The 14207-nt window shown below is 43.2% G+C and overlaps 1 non-coding gene across 1 annotated transcript; it reads right to left on the bottom strand.

Moving 5' to 3' along the window:
• Window positions 1–6460: 6460 nt before the first annotated feature.
• TRNAR-UCU (transfer RNA arginine (anticodon UCU)) lies at window positions 6461–6534 on the bottom strand. The gene has a single exon. It is a non-coding gene; the product is annotated as a tRNA-Arg (tRNA).
• Between the last annotated feature and the right edge of the window lie 7673 nt (window positions 6535–14207).

Below are 14207 nucleotides of genomic sequence, written 5' to 3'. Positions count from 1 at the left end.
AGAGACTCTTCCTGGAAGCAGCTTTCCTTGGCCTCTGTGAAGAGGTCAGCTCCCCCTGCTACAAACTGTCTTTCCTCCATCGATCTCTCTTCCATTCGCAGTTGCAATTTCACATGTGTTTGGTGATAATCTCTGTCTATTTTTGCTCATCACTGTATCCCAGCACCTAGTTCAATGCTTAGCACACAATAGGTACTAAATAAATATTTGTTGAATGAGTAAATGAATTAATGCTTATTCCCTGTTAGGTTTATATCTACTTTGCCTCCCTCTAGACTCTCTCTCCCTTCATCTCTGAATGGATACTCAGCAGTCACAAACTCATTTTTAATACATTTCTGTGCTTTTACAACCAGGGTATGCCCAGAACCCATAAGTGGGGCATGCCAGGCACCATTTTTACTGTAAGATTTGGAGCCTGATAATTATGTTTCTACTTAAAAAATGCAGATATAATGAAGTAGAACCCCAAATTTCTACTAGAATGTAGCATAAAGTATAAGACTTCAAAGAAATGCTGTACTTGCAGAGGCCACTTTAGCTCTGCCTTCTGACACCCAGGGGTAAGCAGTCACTCTCCTCTGCTGTTAGGAGCACACTTAAGTACAATAATTAAAAAGTACTACCAGAAGTTTGTGCATAATTAGAAAATAATGAAAGTTTCATATTCCTTCAAAATAAATATAATTGATTCTAAATGGTCTGCTATTTTGGATGGTACCATTTCCCTCTTCAACATGGCCTATAGATGTAGCAAAAGGAAGAAAAGATTACTGGAGGTTATTGGTGATTCCCAGACGATGCTCCTCTGAGACTCAGGACTGAGCTGGGTCCATGGCAGGGAATATTCCCAGAAAGAGCCCAGGCCAGGAACACAGAAGCCAAGCTCTGGTCTATTCTCTCCTCCCAGCTCCCCAGGAACTTGTCTTCAGTCTCATTCCACCTTCTCTAGATAGACACTTGCCCTCATCCTGGCTTTAAAGGCCTGCATCGCTCCTAGAAGAAAAGGCTTCACATGACCCTCTCCACAGGGCCTGTGAAACCTTGTTCCCAGCACTGGACTAAGGATTGCTGCAAGACTTCTGTGCTCATAGCCCCAGGGAAATTCAGGGCTCCCACAGTGACCACAGGGGAGAGAAATACCCTTGGAGATTAAGTACTATCGAAGATACATTACACATTTCTTACTTCCCCGAGCACTCCACTAGGCCGAAGCATTTTCAAGAGACAGAATGAGGTGATCCACGGCTAAGTCTCCCAATCCCAACACGATCTCCAAGAAACTAGCTTGATGCATGCAATCTGAAGAAGACCAGTTGGAAAAACTGTCCACAAACAAAGGAAGTTAGCATTCGTTGTTGCACCTACTATGTACGTAACTATCCAGACACTTTTACATTTTACCTTACTTAACTCTGGATATTATTTGGCTCATTTTCTAGAGGAGGAAATCAAGGTTTGAGAGACCTGGTGCATGCACAACACCATACAACAAGTCAACAGTGGTCCTCCAATTCTGACACAGGATGACCTCCATGTCATGGGAAGGACCTCCGTGTCATTCTCATGCAGTTGCTTCCTCCACTATGCTCATATTTCCAACGTCTCTCCTCATAACACTCCATGTCTCACCATCCATTCTCTCAATGGAACCATCACAAAACAACATTACCATTACAGAAGCAAAAAGATGCAACTTCCAAGGAGGACCCAGACAATTTTAAATATATTCTATCTCATTATAATTTATAGAAACTACTGAGGACATAAACACTGACATGATGTTTGGGGGAGTAAGTTCCATTTGCTATGGTTTTCAAATACAAACAAAATGAACATTTTCACTAGTAGGCAACAACTGCTGTAATGGAGGTTATTAATGTCCACTTGTAGGTGGACATTATTATAAAACCCACCACTCTGGTGGTACTAGCACTATCACTTGGGAACCACAGTGCCAAACTCTATTGCTTCTAAATGGCTTTGGGTCCAGCAGACATGCAAATGTGTCCCCCATCCCAACTCAGTATATTCTCTACAATAGCCAAAATTAGCCTTTTAACATATAAATCAGATTCCTTCACTCCTCTGCTCAAACCCACCAATGGTTTTCATTAACACGAAGGAAAGAAAGCCTGACCTACAAGCCTTATGCCAGTGCTTACCAGTGGGTCTAGAATTGCTGCTAGGAAGTGGTTTGAAAATTTGATGGAGCAGTTTTTGTTTCTATGATGATTGGGGACGACTACTAGCTGCAGAGAGGAAGGGTATCTGGGATTTGAGTGTCCTGCAGTGTACACGTATGCATCTCAAAGATGACTTGCCCCCTTTTGAATGACCTCCTGAAAACCTAGCTGTTGGTATCTGAGCCTAGAGTCTAACTTGTTTTTATATATAAATACAGAGAATTTTCTACATGGTTTACAACTTCCTAAAATTTTCATGAATGCAAAACACTGCATACTTCACAAGAAGATTTAATGTATTTTGACCATAAATTATCAAGAAGTAGTTGCCAGTTTGGGAGATCGCAACACTGCTGGTGAATGACATCCCTCATGATATTTAAGTCAGCCATGCAGCACACTTGCATTGGTCCACATATACACTTGTTGCATTGAAGGTAGTTCTTCATATAATACTGCTAGTGTGGCATTTATATATTAAAATACATATTATTTGTTATAAATGTATTTCCCTTTTTTTAGTGAGGAAGATTGGCCTTGAGCTAGCATCTGTACCAATCCTCCTCTATTTTTTGTATGTGGGATGCTGCCACAGCATGGCTTAATGAGTGATGTGTAGGTCTGCACCCAGGATCTGAACCCACAAACCTCGGGCCACCAAAGTGGAGCATGCGAACTTAACCATGACGCCACCGGACCAGCCCCACAAATGTATTTCCTTTTATTTCTCTCTTATATTACAACTAGGATATTATATTGATTTTTTTAAATTATGTGTGTAGGAAGCTTATATTACCTATGAATTTCATTGCAGGATAGTAAAGAAGTGAGAAAATACTAGACTTATTATACCAGGCAGAGTTGAATGACAGCACTGAGAACACTGTCCTTTATGACATGCCCATATTAATCTCTGAACCCAATCGCCCCTCACTCCTTCCACTCCAGCCACTCTGAACTTTGTACTTTCCCTCAAAGCCATGAAACTCATGGCCACCCAAAGTCTCTGCTCTTGCTATTTCTCTGTTTAGAATGCCCATCTTCTAGATCTCACTGATCTCTCTTACTTCATTCACTCTTCTCACAAATGTCACCTCCTACAAAAGTCTTCCATGACCAGCATGCTTCATATCACTCTGCCTCTTATCATCACTTAAGTTTCTCCAGCACATATCTTTACCGACAATTCTGTGATAATATTATTTCCCTAACTATGCTTTATTTCTGCCATGGAAATATGCACTCCATGACAGAGGTGAGCCATGCTATTTTGGATCCCAGTGCCTGGAACATGGAAAATGGCACAAACTGGGCGCTTGATGAATATTTGTAAAGGGAATGTATTCATGCATGGAGATATCGCCTGTGTTCCTGATCCCCAGGAGCTACGTTTCTCTTTCGTATCTACATTATTTACAGCCAATCTAAGTCAGCATCAATTCTTTCAGATCTATCCATCAAATGCCTATCATATTTCAGGCACTGAGAATACAATAATAAATAAGACATATCCTGTCCCCATACTGTGTAATTAATGATCAGCTCTAGGAACTCTGAAGCATTTGAGTCCCACAGAGAAGTGACTTTATAAAAAACCACCCACTTCTATGTTATATTCTGAGTATCTTTAAAATACAGTAATTATGATATTCATAAATTAGGAGTTATCTCTCATGTATTAAGAAGAAAGCTATTAACAAATATAGAGGAATTTTTACTAATGTGGAAAATTTTGCCCCCAGTCCTGGTAATGTAACTTCTTCAAGTCCCCAAAACACTACCCCTCAGAGACCGAGGGAGCTGAAGGATGGGTGATGTTTGCATAAGTGGAAGCTTCTGGTTCCCTTAAGTGTCACAGCCAGCAGGGACCTCTAGCTACCTGGCCAAGATGAAGCCCCCAGCTAAGACCCAGAGGGACCGTCTGCTCTCTGAAGGACTCCACCAGCTAGAAAAGTCCTATCCACCCTCTTTCTTAGGGTAGCACAAGTCAGCACCAGCCCCAGCTAAGCCCCAGCATACGGCCACCCTGGCTATTTCAGGCAGAGGCTGGTTATTCAAACCTTTCATTTTCCCACTTTGTAACTAGACACCTTTCCCGCATGCTGAGGAAAGAGACAAAAGCAACTTGAATACTCACATACCTATATATTTGTACAGAGTTGTACAACAGACTTCCTCATTCATTTTCACACGTGGACGCTAGATAATATAACTTGGTTTTTATAAAAAAGCAAAATAAAATTCAGCAAAGCTGCAACTTACACCAAGGTCTTCTGATTCCAAGTTATAAAATGGAAATGACTGGCTAAAATCAGGGCTAGGGGATTATCTGTGGGTTTTAGTTCTCGCTGGTATAGAACTTCACTTAAAGAAGCTGGCTACAGTGCACTCTGACCAAACATTTGAATCAATCTCTGTTCAATGCCTCTGGGCACACATTGCCCTCCCAGCTTCCACCTCTAACTCCCGGCCCCTACAATTCATGAAGGCTTTATTCCTAGAAAGCTTCCAGAATTGAACAAACCTTAGCATGGGCTGTAATGAACTTAAACCCTTGTCCCGACTTTTAAGTGACAGAGGGACAACCTCCTTACTTCTCAGAACTGTTACTATTGAGTGGCCCCATTGCAATAGAATGATGCAGGGGGAACTTGAAAGACGTAGTATTCTGGATCTGGTTGGAAAATGTGACATGCCCCTTCTCTAAACTCACACTCCCCCCAACTCCATACCCCAACACACACTAATTTTTCCTTTCAGGCCAGAGCTTAAAGCAGAAATATCAATGATAAGCTGAGCTAACAATAAAAGAAAGACTCCAAGAGGGTCTGCACGGGAATTTCGGGTCCACACCAGTATTCTCCAAAGGGCATATCCATGGGGCTGCCAGGGAATAATTAATATCTAAACTGACATTCCACCAAGGTAATTCAGAAATTGAAGGCTATGTTGGCTCTTACTGCAAGAATATTAAGTCCCTTTAAAGTACTGTACTACTTCAAAGAATTTCAGGAGTTTAAGTTTGCTACAAATGTGCACATGTCCTAAAGTTAAAAAACATCAGTCTCCCCCCAGAGTCCTCCTGTCTGCCCTATCAATTCCCACCTCTTGGCACGGTTTGGTTAAATCCTGTGTGAATGCTCCCCTCTCACCCCACCCCAGCTTCCTGAGAACACAAGTGCATGGCTGCCTGTTCCTCTGGTCGTCCCTCCAGAGCCCCACGTGGGAGAGACGCTGACTCCCCAGCTGTCAGAGGAGAGGTGTGTCTTCTTAGGTTTCCTGGGTTCACCTGAGGTGGAGGTCAGTTCCTGGCATGGACAGCTCCCTCGAGCTAACAGGCTAGAGGCTGCAATAGGCAAGGAAGAGAAAGAGCCAGACCAGCCCAAAATAGAAACCCAAGCTACCTCCCAATCTCACCAAGCTCCCAATCTTGCTGAACGTGGTCCATTAGATGAGACAGGGAAAGAGAACAGAAGTGAATGTTGGATGAGAGAGGTGGTGAGAAGAGAGCTTGTTGGAAACTGGGAATTATGAAAATAGCATTCAGATACAACCCTGAAAGCTTGTCTTGCAAGCAGGAAAGGCTACGAACTTTTCACAAGACAGAGCATTTAAGTATAAGACCTTTGAGTTTCTGGGGACAAGTTTGTCTGCCACTGGTAATTAGTGTGCTGCTGTGTGGTTTATTCCACTGAGACAAAGAGCAACCATTACATCTCTCCTTGTAGATAAGGAAGTGAGTGATGAGCTTTAGCACAAAAAATCCAGGCTTGGAAATGCAAAAGTATAGCTGACAAAGATAATGCAAGAAATTATCTTCTGTGTGACCCGTTCCATCTCTTGACGGGCCTCAGTCAAGGTGGGTGTTACCGTAGAGGACAACTGGACATTTCCTCATTGGTATACGGGACAATCTGCCTTTTTATGTCCTCAGAGGTAAAAGGAGGGAACCATAGAGGTCCCAGAACCTGTGGCTTGGCATCTCAATCACGGTGTGCCAATGATTTCCCTGTGAAGCGAAGAATTCAAAGGCTGTGTCAGTCCAGCTGAGCAGAGAGATGCAGCAGACATCTGAGCCTTTGCTAGACAATGAAAATCAGTCAGGGAGGAACAGAGAAAGAATGAAGAGGGAGGGAAGGGAAAAGGAGAGGAGGGGTAGGATTCCCAAGGAAAGGGGTTTCCTTTCTCTTCCCCAGAGTCCCCAGGGAGGGATAAATATAATTACCAACCTAGCATGACAGCATACAAAATAAAAGAGGCACCTGCCAGGTGACCATCTCTGCCGGGACTCGAACCCGGAACCTCTGGATTAGAAGTCCAGCGCGCTCGTCCATTGCGCCACAGAGACCTCACCACACACACAGCATCAGCACCAGAACTGAAAAAGCACATACCTTCTGCATCACCGAGCCATCTCAGCATCCTGCTCTCTGAGCGGTGGGGGGACAGGGACAGCTGGAAAATCTGGAGTGGAGATCCACCAGCCGGCTCCATCAAAGCTTTTCTCAATACCGTGGGTCCTGGGGGTCTTCAGAGGATTGGAGGAATGTGACAGTAGTCATTTTCCCAGTCCCAGAATCTCTGATGGAGTAGGACAGAGGTAGAGCTTTTGCTCTTCTTTCCTCTCCATCCCTAAGGGAGGATACGGAGAAAGTCTCTCTATTCTCATGCTAATTAAGCAGAGTGCACCCAGCCCAGGAGAGAAAACAGAAGCCATCTCTACCTCCACCCCCTCTCCCTCACTGTGGTTTCATCCCAGTCCAGCTATTCTCAGACAGGGGCTTGGCAAAGCTGGAGGATTCAGGAAAACCCTCAATCCCTGATCCCCGAGACAAAGGAGCTGCTTCCGTAAAAAAACAGTGTGATCCGCGGCAGAGACGGCAGGGAAGCTGGGCTCCGGGAGACTGGCCCACCTCTCAGCTTTGAGGGCTGTATCTGTCAAGCCTAGGGAGGAGATACCGGGATTCTGATGTGATGTTCCCTCAGCATCTTCACTAGAATTAAGGATGGGGGAGGAGATGGAACAGTGGTGAGTGTGCGTGAGTGAGTGCGTGTGTATGCATGTGTGTGTGAGGGATAGAAAGAGAGAGAGAGAGAGTGTGTGCACATATAGGGAGGAGGGTAAGAGCGCCAGCTCCCTAATGAATTACAGATGGTCCTCACACAGCCCTTGTGAATACCTGCTTCCCTTCCCCCCACCTTCCCTAGCTCTAAATCTCTGACATTCTTTGCTCCCAGGGCTGCCTAATTTAAAGAATGAGGATTTCTCAGCTGTGTGGGCTTGCTAGCGGCATCCTAGGATAATCAAACTGGCCATCCCTCCATACCTATATGTAAAGGCTTCCATACCCGCCCAGATCGAAGTTAACAGCACCTATTTTCAAAATTCTCCTGGAGAAGACGATTCCATAATCACTTTTGGTTGTAGTTTACACTATGCCACTTCTTCTGAATGTCTAACCTAATTCTCTCCTACCTCACCTTCAGCTCATTTTCTCCCATTTAATTCCTAGATACATCAAAGGACAATTGGCCTCTATGCTCTCAATGACAATGCATTGATTTAAAGACTTTGACTTAGTGTTCACCACTCCACTCCCTCTCAAAAGGTTACAATAAAAGCAGAGAGCTGGCTCAGACTCCCTCCTTTTCCCTCAGTGTGTGCTTCTATGGCCCATAGCTCTGGACACCACCAATGGACTCCGATCATAACCCAAGATAGTTCTTTGTAATCTGTGAGACCATATCATGGCCAAGTGAAGAGCAATATGACAATATGCAGCACTTAGATTGGAAGATCTTTAAGGGCCTTTCTAACTCTAAGACTATAGTAGCAAGATCTCACATTTCCCTAACCTTCAAATAGCCCCTAGAAAGAGATGTGGGAGAGAACAGGACCAAGATGATTCAGTCAGGTTGAGATGCAAGGAGAAGACTCTAACGCCTGGTGGAAAGTAGTCACTCCAACCAAGTTTGCCTTCCCTCCAGGATCTAGATATTGGAGCTCAAAAGAGTGAAACTGATGGTGTATGTAAGAAATTTAAAGCAAAGAGGCACAGAATAGGCCTTTCTTAACACATTTACCCTAGACTATTGCAAGAATCTGACAAACAGAGCTCAATGCTGGCTGGAGATCACATGACTTTGAGTTGCTGGCAACAAGGAACTAGTCAGGAGGTCCATGTGTCTGTAAAGGGAAGCTCAACCCCTCAGGCCAGCCATGAAACACTCAGGTACAATGTAAAGAAGAGCCTAGGTTCTCAGGACACTTCCCACCAGGTTCAGTCAATGTTCTCTTAGACACAGACACAAACCCTCTGCTCTTCATAAGGATATTGTCCTAATCCCAAAAAATCTGTCAGTCTCAAGTTTTGCCCAAAGTTTCGCTGCCTCTTAAGAGGTCATGGTTCTCCACAACCTGAATGCAGGGTCTCTGCTCTCCAACTCCCTCCAGGAGCTTCATCCACTGTTTGCAGTGTTCTCACTTGGTGCTGGGGATACGATGATGAGAGATAAAATAGGACGTGGTCCCACCCTCAAGATCTTGTAGGCAAATTCCTAAATTTCAGTGTAGGAACTACTCTGAAAGACATATTAGAGAAAAGAAGGAATCAATTTTATTGCCCACCAAATAATGTGTCAATTTTCCAAGCTTACAGAAAGGCCATAACTCTGGAAGCAGAAAAATCCAAAGTCAATAGCAAGCTGTGCAGTTTACTTTCTTCAAAATCCTGAGAAAATTGCTTAACTTCTCAATCCTCCATTTCCTCATTATAAACTGGAGGCAACAATCAATGCTCTTTATTAAAGATTACCCGAGACTTCATGATGTAAGGTGTTGTCCCTTCCTTCCTCTGGTCCATGAGCTATAATTTTCGACTCTGTTGCCTGAGTGTTCACCTTCCTCTTGAATACCCATCCCTTATTTTCCCTTCACCCCCCCACAGCAATCTCGCCATTCTAGCAAAAAACACCTCCCACCCAACAAGAGTCTTTGCAGGACCCCTTATACTTATAATCTACATTAACAAAAATACTCTGGAGTTTGTCTAAGGGCTTTTTTCAAATCAGAGATGTCTCTCTGACATCTCTCATTTCACTTTATTATCTGAAAATCAGGTAAAGCTTCTTGATAAGTTCGAATGATACCTCTAAACTACATTTTTAATTTATAAGTAATGAGGGAAACAATCAAAGAAAGCAACAGTTTTAAAGGATTGGAAAGATGAAGTTAAGCCATTCAAAACGATTGAAGACAGTACATCTTTTTCGTCTTTTAAACTAGGTATATGTCATCTGTGTTTATGTCAACCCTTAAGAAGATTCCCAAAAAAATTTTGTACTGATTTAATTCTCTAAAGATTTGTGACTCAAACATTACTCATGCTTTTAATTGAATACCACTCTTTGACCCCACAGACAAACTAGTGATGCTCATACTTTACTTCATCCATAAAGCGTTGCTGGGATACCTATGATAAATGCCAAAAAAAACTCTCCCATTGGCCTAGAAACAAATACAATTAAATCCCACGTCCTGCTATGGTCCTACTCAAGCTTTCCTATAGGTACCTGTACCAACTAGTCCATGTTTTAAATGCTAAGGGATATTAGATGGAGTAAGACAGTAAAATAGTCATTTGGATAACACAGACTTTATACACTATACTTTCATGTCTCAGTACCTACAATGTCAAAACTTATTAATTCACATCTATTGTGGACACATCCTCTAGAAATGGTTTCCATGTACCATCTTCCAGTGCCCCTAACTACTATCTGCTCCTTCTTACTATTTCACCCCCTAGGAGTCAGCCCACCTCATTCCTTCTATCAGCACCTCCCAGGGAGGTTGAAAAAGGTGTTTTGCAAAGTTAGGCCCATGGTGCTAGACCCACTTTGCAGAAGTAATAGATGTTCAGCTCACAATTCCCTACCTCTTGAAGAAGGGCAACATGGACACACCCATAAGGCAATGGCCCTTCAGCTCTTTTCCAGACATTTCATCCTCATGGGGCCTTACCCTATGCTCATTTGTCTATTCCTCTCATGCATTTTTCTAACCCATCATAATAACGCATTTGTGCTCCTAAAGGCTTCTATTTCCTTCCATCTTCAGCCAACGAGCCTAACTGAAGATTGCTTATTTGCTCCCTATCTTCTTTACTATCCTTCAAGCAGGAAGAAGTGAGATAACCTGGGTAATAATTGAGCCTGAGAATTAAGTGAAAGGAGGACAAATGCAGAGAAATTTTGCTTTAATCATCACATCCAACTTTCAGAAACCATTCCAGGTCTAGCCCAGTCCAATTGGGTTCCCCAGGCCTCTCAAGCCTCCCCAAAAGTAGACCTAGAACCAATCTATCTTGACAATTGGCTAGTCAAGTTCACAATGGAGTCCATGCAAAGGCCAATCCCCTAAAGGAGTCTCAGGAACAGTGAAGAATCTGGAGATAGAATCTCCCTTTCCTGGCTGCCTCTATCTCCCACTTCTCTCAACTTTCTCTAAGCAACTATAAAGAGAATTTTAGAGAGTGTGTCTCCAAGGATAGGAATTCTCTGTTTGGTAAAGAAGGACGAGGAAGCCGGCAGTGTTTAACAAAAGGAGAGGAAGTGGACCGTCATGTCCTACCAGATCTTTCCGGGAGTTTGCAGGGAAACATTCTCTCTGCTTCACTTAGGTTCCCCCCAAAATGAATTAATTTCTCATGTTACCTCTCTAGTTCAACCCCCTTTCTTCTCTTTAGAATCTAGGCTCTCTATGCCTCAGTTCCTAACCCCAAGCCATCGCCTTCTTGTCTGTTCAGTACTAACTCCCCAGTCCTGTCTTCTTACTGTTTGTTCTTGCCATCTCCATCATTTCTCCTTCTTCCTCTGGGTACACCACCCTTAGTTATTTCCCAATTTAAAATGCCCCTCTCTCTGTGCATACCTCTCCTCATTCATGTTCATTTCACCTCTCTCCACTGCAGTTGGCATTCCCTAATCTTTTCCTATCCAGTCCCTATCCTCTGCAATGCTTAATTTCTTGGACACATCCCCTTCTGTTCTCACCTAAGATCTATCTATTCTAAACATTATTGCCCAAACTCACTGCTTCTGGTCTCCCCCTCATCCCACTGCTCCTCTCTGTCTCTGTCCCCCTTGGCCATCACCTTTAAGGCTCTCTGAGTTTCCCAGGACTCCAAGCTCCTCTACCATCACCCTTGATCATTATACTCTGTCACTTGGCTCCAGAGTCTTGGTATTCTCATTCCTTCATCCTCAGGCCCTCTTTTTCCTTTCTTCAGATTTCATTCTCTACATCTCTTCACTTTCCCCTCATCCTTTTAGTCCAAATCTCTCCTCCTTCTTAAATCTTCAATACAGAGTACCAGTTCTGCTGAATCTCTTTTTACCCAGTCCGTACAGTACCAGATTCCTGAGGGTTGTCCAGAACAACTTGCTCCTTCCCTTCTTTCCCATGTTCACCTCCAGACATCCTGGGATCTTCCAGGATCTACAACACATTTCTGTCTGTTTTACTTCTTTGCCTGGGACACTATGCACCACTAGCTTTACAACTCGGAGGCCCTGAAAAGGGTCCTGCTAATCCCCACGGCATTGAGTTACCATGGGGATGGGCTAGAAACCAGGTTCCTTAACGTTCACAGTGATCATGAGGCTTCTGGTCCTTAAAGGGCCAGATACTCTAGGCAAAAGGCCAAAAAATGAGAAGATGGATCCTTAAAGGGTCAATGATTCTGTAGTCATTGGCCAAGGGATTCAAGAACATCGGTTTTGCTTAATATTAGGAGTAAACTGGGCTTTCTTCATCTTTCTCCTACCTCAGCTCCACTTCCCATTCAGCCTGGAAGGAATCTTAAGATGAACATGGCAAAGCAGACTCCACAATGGCAAAAGGAAAACTATGTTCATCTTTTACAATGCATCAGTTTAATTAAACAGAAAACTACGACCATGAAAGTTTCAATCCCAGGAACTAAACTTGTCCTTACATAGGGACCTCCTGTCTGACATATCACAGCAAGGTCTATACACAGATTATCCTTACACAACAGTCAGTCATTGCCTAAACAGGACTGGCCCTTCTAAAGTCTGTCCCAAAGAACACTCAGTCTCCACAGTGAAGATAAGGGGAAGCACTTTACCTTGAGTAAGTCAGTTAATCTCCTGCAGTCTCAGATTCTCCTCCTTTAAAGGTGGTAGCTGAATTTCCAAGGTCCTTCCTCACACTAACTGTCTATGATTCTAAGAAACAGTATGAACAGTAGTCATAATGATGATAAAAGTATTTTGAATTCTTTATCTTATTTTATCATCAGAACTGTGATAGATTGCAGAAAGAGTGATTATCATTATCCTCCTCTTACAAAGAAAAACCTTGATCAAAGACATTAAGTGGCTTGCCCAAAGTCACTCAAGTTGGAAGCAGTGGGCCGCAGGCCCAGAGGAGACCCACTGGTACAGTGTACTGACCTCTGTCACGACTCCAGGCAGGCCTCCACAGAAAGTACCTGCTGAGAGGCACAGGATGCCCATTAAGATTTGTCCCAGGGGCCGGCCCGGTGGCACAGCGGTTAAGTTCACACGTTCCACTTCTCGGTGGCCCAGGGTTCACCTGTTTGGCTCCCAGGTGCAGACATGGCATCGCTTGGCAAAAGCCATGCTGTGGTAGGCATCCCATGTATAAAGTAGAGGAAGATGGGCATGGATGTTAGGTCAGGGCCAGTCTTCCTCAGCAAAAAGAGGAGGACTGGCAGTAGTTAGCTCAGGACTAATCTTTCTCAAAAAAAAAAAAAAAGATTTGTCCCAGGAAAAGAGGTCCTGAGAGTTTTCCCTGCAAGTCTTTTCCCTGCCTTTGCAATTGTAGGGTGGTGCCCTAGGGATAGGAGAGGAGGACCAGGCAGGTCTCAGAAGGGCCAAAGGGCAGAGTAAAAAACTGTGGTGCTTGGCAGACAGAAACAGCAGCATTTGGTAAGGGAGCTCTCTATGGTCTCCACTTCAGTGGCTCATTCTCCATTCAGTTACCTTAAGATAAAGCACAGGAAACTGAGGTCCAGATAAATAAAATGACAGCTAGTCGTTCACAAAGCTGGTCCTCAGTTCCAGGTTTTGTGACTCCTACTTCAGTGTTCTTTTTACTCCACTGTAGTGTCACCAAATCACTCTTGAATCCCCAATATAGTCTTTCTGCAGAGTGTGGGGAAGGGGAGGAAGGGAGAAAGCAAAATGCTTAGTATTCAGTCTTAACTGACAAATTAGAAAAGCAAAAGGATCGAATAACTTCTTCCTTTCCTGGAATCAGTGAATGCTCAAAATGGAAAATGATTTTAAGATAATTAAGTCTCATTTTTAACTTTACGCATCAGTTGAATTTTTACCATATGATTTTATTATTTTTATAAATTAAAAAAACTAATTTGAAGATTAAATTGATAATGCTAAGTGGGTGAATGTTTGCTCTTTATTTTCTATATTTCTGTAGTCTATAATTTTTGTCAACCCTCTCCATCTGTGATTGCATAAATTAGTAAACTCATGCCCATAGAAATTAAATTACTTATCCAATATTACAAAAATAGACTAACCATTATGGTCCAACTGGAAAACTACAGACTTTAAAGTCAGGATCGACCAAGGTTTGACTCCCAGCTCCACAATGTACTGTGTGATGATGGGCACCTAAGGACACCTAAAGGAACCTCTGAGACTCAGGTTACTCGTCTGATTTTAAAAACTCACACAAGGAATAATGCCTACCTTGTAAGGTCATTATAAGGGATAAATGAGATAAAGGATGAGAAAATCCTTAGTAGACTCCCGCCCAGCAGTCTCTCTTTTCAGAGACAATAGGTTAAGCTCAGGCTCTCTTCCTTTACTCTCCACCCATTCTTCAACTGACTGAGAGCCTAGCTAATGCTAAAATGTTCTCGTTAAAGTCACTTGTGGTCTCTTAATCATCAAATCCAATATCTCACTTCCGTTTTCGCAGCATTTCACTAGTGACCACACCTTCGT

This window comes from Equus caballus, chromosome 5 (assembly GCF_041296265.1).
Source record: "Equus caballus isolate H_3958 breed thoroughbred chromosome 5, TB-T2T, whole genome shotgun sequence".
In the NCBI taxonomy this organism is placed as follows: Eukaryota; Metazoa; Chordata; class Mammalia; order Perissodactyla; family Equidae; genus Equus; species Equus caballus.
This window is presented reverse-complemented; position numbering and strand designations above follow the sequence as displayed.